The 7,879-nt window shown below is 38.8% G+C and overlaps 1 pseudogene; it reads right to left on the bottom strand.

Annotated features, from left to right (window-relative positions):
• Window positions 1-3,289: 3,289 nt before the first annotated feature.
• On the bottom strand, window positions 3,290-6,091 carry LOC103095513 (alpha-ketoglutarate-dependent dioxygenase alkB homolog 3-like; annotated as a pseudogene).
• Window positions 6,092-7,879: the final 1,788 nt, after the last annotated feature.

The raw sequence follows: 7,879 nt of genomic DNA, 5'->3' as shown, positions 1-7,879 counted from the left end.
TACAATTTTAGAATTTTCTTAGGACTGCCCTGGGGGCAGTCATTTCTGAGTTGTCACCCACTCTAGCACATGAGTCGTGGACCTCCCCTCACTTAAGGAAATGTGGGGGTGTATACATTTCTGGTGATTAAACCTAAAAGAGGGCAAGGGGAGAATCAATCCCTTCTTCACAATATCGAATCTGAGTTATACTTGAGTAGGAATTCCCTGTTACTACATTCTCAACAAATGGTCATACATTCCCCACCCTGAGAGAGAACTCAAATTTGTCTTAATTGTTGAGGAAATTTTCCTGCTATCAAATTGAACAATATGTTATATTCAGGCATATCAGTATTATGACAATGCAGCCAGAAATTATCCATCAATACCAGTATAATGTATTGGGAATTTGAATCAGATGAACTTCACTCTTATAATATTGAATATATCAATTAGTGTAGAAATACAAGACAGGAAAGAGACCTTGAGTTGTTCCCATAGTAAGTACCCTTAGAGATGATGGCCTGAAGCCTGTGGGTGCATTGGGGATAAACCTTTCAGGGAGGTCTGATGCCAGCACACTATCTTGTAAAGGAGGCCTCAAGTCCCAGCCTTTTAAGGACACAGAATGGTGATAAGACCAATTCCCAATAGGTGATTGCAAAAGGAAATGGAGATAAAGCCAAGACTTAGCAGGCAATAGCTTATAGGAGCCTCCAGAAGGCCCTAAATCAACATAATCTCCAACTTCCTGTTAGGAAGCACCAGGAGGCAAAACCAATTCTAAGTGGCTGACTTCATTAAAAGAGGGACAGATGTGCTCAGCATGCCTTAGGGCCCTCCAGGAATTTCCAGATTCCTCTTAGCTATGTGGCGGCTGTGCAAGATGGGTAGAGGCACCCATGATCCTCAGCTTTGTGATCCAGTGTTTATTAAGCACTTAACGATATGCCAAGTAATGAGGTAAAGAGCTGAGAATCCAAAGAAAAACACTAAGTCTCAAGGAGATTATTTTCTAATAGGAAGATGGCACAGAGAGAGAGAACAAAATATGCACAGAATAGAAGGAAGATGGGCTTAGAGGGAAAGCTGGGAAACGAGGGGGTCTGATGCCAACTTGATGTCTGACGTTTGGTTGGGGCTTGGAATGCCATGGGACAAAGCTACCTGCCTGCAAGTGGATAGGCAAGAAGATGGATGGAATTCAGGCATTTGAAAGCAGAAGGCAGGGCTTTTTCTCAGTTTACCTTCCTTTCCAAGCAAGCATTATGGACGAATGCAAGCAAGGAGATGAGGACCCAGCCAGTGACCCTATGCAGAACTGCATTCCGATAGCCACGGAATACAGGAGTGCAGGAGATGATCGAGCCTCAGCACGACAACAAGACCCAATCTAGGAAGCAAGTCTGGAGACACGAGTAAACATTATGTCTTCTAATACAATGAAGAAACACTAGGAGTTGAAACCAATAGATAAACCTAGAAAAAGAGAAAGTCCACAATAATAAATTTTCTTGTGACCAAATCATCCAGCATCCCCATCATCACTAACCATTGACTTCCTGCCAACTGGCAGGTACCACCAAAGAGCATTGGAAATAGCAGCATCCCTTGACATGGCCTTGTTCCATCCTCCTCATGTAGGGGAGTAACCCTTGTGGAGATGTAGCCTGGTGACAGCCTCTACAAATGCTACTGACCCCACCTCAGCTGTCACACAACTACTGATTGCCCAGAAAAGAAAGTTCTTAGCACTGAAATCTCTGGCGCTATCACACGGCTCAGCATCAGAAAGACATAAGACAACAGAAACGACACCAAAGATGATGCATTATTGTCTTCTTTGCCACTGGACGTTTCCATCTGACTTCTAGCTGAAACCTCTAAAATATATTATCTCCCTCTGCTTGAATATGAACTCTTTGAGAACAAAGATTATTTTTTTTTCTATTTGTCACTCTAATTCTAGGCAGTGTACAATAGTAAATACTTAATACACTTTTTTTCATTCATTCAGTAAATTTAAGTATAGTTCCCTGAAAAAGAAGGGGGTGGCCATGAAGACGTCAAGAATAGATGGGGAAAAAAATGAAGGAGGTAGTTAAAAAATGAAATTAAGCTAGAAGGAGAATTTTAAAAACTGAGAATGGGAAGACCAAATAGAAGTAGTGGGCATCTAGAACAACAGAGTAGAGCAAAGAGAACTCAATGATTTCATTAGAACAGAAATAGAACAAAAATCAAAAGACTGAAAAATTAGAATATATGAGGTATCTATAAAACCAACCAACCTCACCTAGAAATTAGATCAAAAAAGATAATTTACGAATCAATGGACTTCTTGGTGAAAATACAAATTGATCCAAACCTTTTGGAGAGCAATTTGGAATTATACCTGAAGAGTTAAAAACAAACAAACAAACCCTGTATATACTCTTAGACCCAGCAATACCATTGTCTGTTTCTTAAGATCAGGGGAAAAGGAAAAGAACCTATATGTCCCAAGATATTTATAGAAGCTCTCTTTTTGGTGACAAAGAACTGGAAATCAAGGGAATATCCATCAGTTGGGGAAAGGCTGAACAAACTGGGATATATGATTATGATGGAATACTACTTTGTTATAGAAAGCAATGAATAGATTCATTTTTTAAAAACTTGGAAAGACCTATGATGAAATAATGAAGAGTAAAATGAGTAGAACCAAGAGAACATCATACACAGCTACAGAATTTATATTTGAAGAATAATTTATGAATATCCACCCCCAGAGAAAGGACTGATAAATAGAAACAAGAAAGACATAATTTATATGTACATATCTTTTTGCTGGATGATACCTTCTGTGGTGGTGGGGAAGGCAGAGAGAGGATTAGGTACCTGGGAATAAATTCTTAAAATTTGAATTAAAGCAATGAGTGGATTTCTTAAAATCTGTGAATAAAAAAAGAACCTGGATATTATATTTCAAGAAATTGTGAAAGAAAACTGCTCAGATTTATGAGAATCAGAGAACAAAGTGAAACTGGAAAGAATCTACCCTTCATCTCTTGGGGGGAAAAAACCCCACAAATTGAAAATTCTCAGAAATATAGCCTAAATCTAGAGCTTCCATTTCAAAATAAAAAATACTGCAAAGAGCCAGAAAGAAAAGAGGCTACAGCAATATATTAAAAACACTATATCGAATGACCTGGTTGGATTTATTCCAAGAATATAGGGTTGGTTCAACATCAGGAACTATGAGCATAGAAGACCATATTAATAACAAAAATTAAAATACATGGCTATAATAAATGCAGAAAACCTTTTAATAATATATGCATGCTATAAAATACTAAAAATCACTAGAATAAATGAACTTTTAAAAATATAGTAAACGCTAACTTTCCAGAACCAAGAACTAGCATTTTTTATATTTGAAAGGAGCTAGAGAGACATTTCCAGTGAGACCAGGGTCAAAGCAAGAATGCCCATTATCCCGAGCTACTATTATTTGATATGCTAGATATTGCAGTAAGACAAAGTAAATAAGTTGATGGAATGAACATGAAAAGAAATAAAAGTATCACTAGTTACTCTTTTACTTGGAGACTTTGTCAACTCTCTTGGGTTCAATTATCATTTCTATCCAGGTGACTCAGATTGATGTACCTAGCCCTCATGGGGCTCTCCTAAGCCCCATCATGAATTGGGTATTTTACATTTTGGATGTATTTCTTGTAGTTCTCTCAAATTCAGTTTTCATGACCTAGACCCATGAAACCACACCCAAAGTGTTCAACCATGACTCTCACCATTGCTCACAAGTATTCTATTTCCACGTCCTATAATTCTGAAATTACTTTATCTGACCTCAACTTCTCATCCATCCATCCTTCCCTATACTTTACTCCTAAACCTATGATCTTCAGGCCAGCCACTCTTCAGTATTCTCCTCACCTTTGCTTTGTCTTCATTTTCTTCCCTTCTAAATTTTGACTCTATAATTAAAGTTGAACATTTTGTGATCCTTTACTCAAAATCCCAGGCTCTCTTTTCATATTGTCATGCATCTCGTGCCGTTATCCATTTGCTACTACTGAGATGAAGAATGTTGCTGAAGGAAGTTACAGTATGATGATGACTAGGTCCACTCCAGATTTACAAATTTCCATTATCTAGTATCAGCTGGGTCCTAAATGCTGCAAGGCAATCCTTTTATTCTCCCTCAGCTGGATCTGTTTTATACAGCATGTTGATTATTCTAAACCTTCTCCTTTCTAAGCTTTCCATACTACTCCCTTCTTTCATCCTCTCAGTACTGGAGCAAGCTTGATATTTTCATGAAAAACAAAGGCCATTTACTGTGAGGTCTTTCTTTTCCTTTCTGTATTTCAGTCTTTGATAAACTGGCCCTTCTCCTTGCCAAGGACAATTTTTCTACTCATACTGTTAATCCCATCCTCTATAGTCTTCACTGTCAAACTGTCCCTCTCTCCCTTCCTTCCTTCCTCCCTCCCTTCCTTCCGTCCTCCCTTCCCCCAATTGGTTCTACTTTTCTCATCCATTTCAATCCGGCTTCTGTCCTCAGCTGAAATTGATCTCTCCAAAATTACTAATGAACTCTTAATTGCCAAATCCAGTGGCTTTTTCTTAACCACCAGGATTTTTTTTTTAACTTCTACAACATTGATACTATTGACCACCTCCTGGATAATCTTTCATCTCTGGGTTTTTATAACATTGTTCTCTTTAGGTTCTGAACACCCCCTTTCAGTCTTTTTTTTTCTGGATAAAATCCCATTTTGTACCCTCAGGCTCTCTATGGTGATGATCTGTAGGGCTAAGTATATATAGGCTTAGTCTCCCTTTTGAGTTCCAGTCCCAAATCAAAACCATTTTGGACTGGATGTCCCATAAGCCTCTCATATGTCCATAACTCAATCTCTTTCTTTCTTTCTTTTTTTTTGTGAGGAACAATCACAGACTTTACTTTGCAGAAAGAAAATCCACAATTCTGTGACCACAATAAACATATCCCAAACATGATACCATTTGACAGGACTCTCTACCAAGGCATCAATCAGCCTCTCATCTGCGGTGGATCCCAGAGACCTGAATGTCGGCACCAACATCTACCTTGGAACGCTGACTGTCTCAGGGTGCACCCGATGCCATTGAGGATTGGGCTCCATTGTAATTCTGGAATAAGTGTAAGCGAGTTCTCCATAGCACATGGTCAGTCTTGGCTGCAGATAACTTACATCCTCACGGATACCAGTCCTCTGCTTCCAAAGAATATCTTGGCACAGCTGTTCAAATATCCAGTCTGCTTCTTCTGATTCAATGAAATTGGGAAGCAAGCCTATCAGAGAGATGCCTGGGGGAGATAAGCTGATTTCATAGACACCTTCTTTGTCCATCATTTGTGGCTCTGGGATCCGACTTACAACCTCTTCTTTTGGTTCTTCATATACAAACTGTTTTTCCAGCAGAGACAACTCCTTTTTAATCCAGAGCTGTCCAAGGCTTTGGTGGGGATGGCCTTTGGCCCTGAACCTGGCTGCCCAGGAGCCTGACTCTTGGCAGGACCAGCCCAGCCACCCTACACTCTGACTCTTTGTCTCTTGTTGTCCATGCTCCCAAAAGTGCTTCCTGCTCTTCTGGGTGGTTTCTCCCTGCCGGGTCTGAGAAGACTTCTGGCTGCTTTCGGTGCTGGTGCTCCACTGCCTCAATCTCTTTCTTATAAAACCTATCTCTCCTTAGAATTTTCATATTTCTATCTAGGACATGATCAACTTTCTAGTCATCCAAGCCTAAATTGCAGAGTTATCCTTCACTATTCATTCTCCTTCATCTCACATAGTCAATCAGTTATCAAGCCTTGTTGCTTCTACCTCTACCACATCTCTGCATCCACCCTCTTCTCTTTAGTCACATAGCCTCATCCAGGATCTCAATAGCTCTCACCTGAACAATAACCGCCTAATGGATTTCTCTCTCCTTCAATCTCCTTTCCTTCTTATCCATCCTTTATACCACTTCCAGTGGTATTCCTAAAGCATGAGTCTGACTACACTATTCCTTTGCTCCAGTGGTTTCCCACTGCCTCAATAATAAAATATAAACTCTTCTATTTGTCACTTAAAGGCCTTCACTATTTGATTTCAACACACCTTTCCAATCTTAGGCATCATTCCCCATCGTATACTCTAGGGCACTCCTTCTCGTCATTTTCACATGCTGCTAGACATCACATCTCTTGTATCCCTTAGTATGTTTCCCCAGGCTGGGTACCATGCCTGTAATGTACTTCCTAGTCACCTCTCCTTCTTAGAATCCCTACATTCCTTCAAAATTTGGCTCAAGGGTTACCTCCTTCATGAAATCTCTCTGGATCTCCATACTTAGTTGTGTCTCTCCTGCAAACTTACTTTCTATTTATCTTGTATTTATTTTTTAAGTGCTAATGAGCCAAGGCTTATGGGGATGACATATATATAACAGGATTGCATGGGTCACTTACCTTGTTGCTCATCTCATAGCTTGCTACTTGACTTGTTCTCACATTTACTATCACCCAGAGTTATTGGGTAATCCGGAGATATGTTTGGAAATTTTCTCTTTAGTGATGGAGATTGGAACTCCAATTTCACTGGTATAAAGAACTCCTAGGCAAGGAAACTTCTTCTACCTATACAGATCAGCAAATGTTCTCCAAATCAGTCTTAGAGAGTTAACTTGGCCAAGTGATGTTCCCAGGTCACACCGCCAGTATGTCAGAGGCAGGACTTAAACCCAAATCTTCCTCCTTTATTATTAAAAGTTCAACATCTCTGTCAATCAACTAATCATCTCTGGGTTTTTATAACTCTGTTCTCTTTTCAGTATTTTTTTTTTTGCTGGAAAATTCCATTTTGCACCCTCAGGCTCTCTATGGTGATGACATGTGGGGCTGAATATATAGGCTTAATCTGTCTTCTGAGTTCCAGTCCCAAATCAAAACCATTTTGAACTGGATGTCCTGTAGGCACCTCATAAGTCCATAACAGAACTCAAAGCCCTCCAAAAGTTCATGAACGATATGATATGTTTTAATAAAATAGAGAAAAATTTTTCCTAGTAGTAGTTATTCATATTTCTACATTGACTCCCTTAATCTATTAGGATAAAATAAATATTTGAATATATAATCTATTAACAGTGAAATAAATAATAAGAGACATAATTCAGCCATGGGAATGATAACAGCCCTGAATTATCACCAACCTTCAGTAATAGCAATGACTCTACTCCTGAGAACACAATTTTTTACAATTTAGTTCACTCAAGGCATGAAGCAAAATCTCCTCTCAAGAATTTTCTTCATCTTCTTTGCAAGATAAAGGTTAAAACATTTCTATAAAGAAAAAAGGACCTCACTATCCTTTTCTTTGTCTTTGCCAGTTTCTTTCCAGCTAGGAGTAAAGATTTACAATTAAAACTGGCATTTCTACAACATTCCATTTGGCTCTTAAAGCTACAGTAATAGTAACCACAGTTTTGGTAGTATAGACTTTTGAAACAAATGTTCCATTTATGTATGCACCTGTTGTCTCCCTCGACATGTAAGCTCCGTTTATTATTTGTTTATTTTTAATTTAAATTAATTTATTTGGTCAATTTAGGTAAGCTCCTTTTAGAGAGTGATTGTTTAATTTTAATCTCGGTTTTCCCAATGCCAAGCATAGTTCCCAGCCTATAATAAGCAATTTACTGAATCCTTATGGATTGATTGATGTAAGAAAAAACCCTAACAATAGGTGCTATACAAAAATGAAAATGGGCTATTTTATGGGGCTTCCTGTTCAAGTAGGGGCTAGACGTTGTAGAGAGAACGCGTATTTAGGTATGAGTTGGATTAGGTGATCTCTGA

This window comes from Monodelphis domestica, chromosome 7 (genome assembly GCF_027887165.1).
Source record: "Monodelphis domestica isolate mMonDom1 chromosome 7, mMonDom1.pri, whole genome shotgun sequence".
Classification (NCBI taxonomy): domain Eukaryota; kingdom Metazoa; phylum Chordata; class Mammalia; order Didelphimorphia; family Didelphidae; genus Monodelphis; species Monodelphis domestica.
The sequence above is the reverse complement of the archived record's forward strand: the minus strand, read 5'-3'. Positions and strand labels throughout refer to the sequence as shown.